This window comes from Pteropus alecto, unplaced genomic scaffold (genome assembly GCF_000325575.1).
Source record: "Pteropus alecto unplaced genomic scaffold, ASM32557v1 scaffold71, whole genome shotgun sequence".
NCBI classification, from domain to species: domain Eukaryota; kingdom Metazoa; phylum Chordata; class Mammalia; order Chiroptera; family Pteropodidae; genus Pteropus; species Pteropus alecto.
In genome coordinates, this window is record NW_006433024.1 from 19317448 (window position 1) to 19319638 (window position 2191).

The window sequence follows — 2191 nt, forward strand, 5'->3', positions numbered from 1 at the left end:
GGAGGATGGACATTAAGAGACAGTGGAGGGAGAGGTGTGAACGAGAAGTCGGAGAAGGAATGGTCTGGGAGGAGAGAAAAGCCAGGAGAGGTGAGCGCCCCAGAAACTGATGGAGGAGAGAGCTTCCAGGAGCCGCGTTCAGGGGTGTCAAATGCCATCTGAGAGTTTGGGAAAGATGAGAAGACGGAGTGTCCATTTGCTTTGACGAAGAAGAGGTCACCGGTAACCTTGGTTGGAGCCGTGTGGGGGGAAACTGGGGCAGAAGTGAGAATACGAGGGACTGACGTGAAGACGAGGGATGGAGGTGAACTCTTCCAGGAAGCTCGGCTGTGAAGGAACAGAGGGTGATGACTAGAGGGGAAGTAGGTGAGATCAAGAGCAGTTTGGCACTGTTCTTTTAGATGAGAGAGGATTGACTTCCGTTATTTCTAGAGGATAAAGAGGGAACACAGTGAAAACGATGGATGGCTGGGGTGGGGAGGGGATCCAGGGAACAGGTGGAGAGATTTACCTTGGACCTGAGTAGCCTTGAGAGAAAGGGAGGATATTCTGTGAGTGAAGAATGTGGGGAAACAGGAAACCGAGGGAGCCCCCCAATGGTTGTGAAGTTTCAGCGTGGGGCAATGGGGACGACTGGCATGGGAGCTGAACCACGGGAAAAAGGGCAAGTTTGAAATAAGTACTCGGAGGAATGAGAAACGAAGCTGACTTTTCATGTGACCCTTCCCCACTCATTCATTCAACCAACAAATATTTATGGGATGTTGCCTATGTTCATGGCACATCACTAACAGCAGAGTATCGTTAACATCGATAACAGCTCCTGATATCAAAGTGCTTGAAATCTAGCCCTTAATTTTTTCATTCTGTTATTGACTAATTTACCCTGTGCCAGACACTGGACTGAGAATGTTACACGTCCCAATTAGGAATCAAAATAATCCTAAAGGATGGGTATTTTTACAGACGAAGAGAGTGGGGTTCAGAGAGTGAAAGGACTTGGCCAAGGTCATGCAGCAAATAGCAGCAAAGTTGGTATTTGAACACAGGTCTGCTTGGCTTCAGGGCTCATGCTGTCCCTCCAGCCTTCCATCTCTCACCCCAGCACCCCTTCCTCTCTCCTCCGGGTGCCCTCCCCCTGCGACCCAGCTTTTTGTTCTTGCACACAATCCAAGAGTCTTTGGGCTTCCTGCAGCAACTACCTCAGAGAGCCCAGGATTTGGCGAGCTGGTCCAGGTGTGGTCGTCTGTGACCATCACCCTATGCCGGTCCATCCAAGGCAGTCTTAACTGCCTGTTAGGACACAAGGTTAATCCACTCACACAAACCACCTGTTAACACACCACCTCCTCAGGACCGTGTGTCACTGCCCCTGAGAGGGTGCATCCCCATTGTGTCCCAGATGATGGAGCTACAGCCTCCGCACTCTATTTTCAGCCCTGGCTTTGTCTCATGCACACATGTGATGGCTTCCACCCTGCCAGTCATCCTGCTCAGACTGCCACAACAAACTCTTTGTTGCAACAAACCCTTTGAAACCAAAGCTCTGGAGGCAGGGAGAGCAGCTGTGGGCAATGCCTGGAGCTGGGATGGGCCAGGGCAAGGTTCCAATTCCAGAGGCCAAATCGGTCACATATCTGATGTAGGTAATAGGTGCCCCTTGGGTCACTGGGTCGGAGGGAGTAGGGGAAAGGAGACAGGCTGGAAACTCTCCTCTGAAGGAGCCTGAGTTGCTTTGTCTTCAGAGTGGCAGTTAACAGCATGGGCACTGATGTCTGTGCTGCATTTCAATGTGTCCCCTTGGCAAGTTACCTAACCTCTTGAAGCCTCAGTGTCCTCATCTGGAAAATAGCACCCACCCTCATAAAATTGCTGTGCAGGGTAACTGAAAGCTTGCACATAAAGCTCTTGGCACAAGGTCAGTTATGCAGTAAACACTCAAAAGGCATTAGCTATTATTTTCTGAGTGAAGCCCTGGGCTTGAGATGTTCAGAGGAGTGAGCTGCAGCTGGGAGAGGCTGCAGAAGGTGTTCAGGGGAGGGGGGGCCCTCATTTTTCTCTTGGATTCTCTGGAAGAGGGCGGAGCCACAGCTAAAAAATAATGCAGTCAGCAGCTGGTCCTAAATGGGGGCGGTGTGAGGACAGAGGAGAAAAGCTTCACTTTTAAAAGGATTGAGTGGGGAGCGCTCAG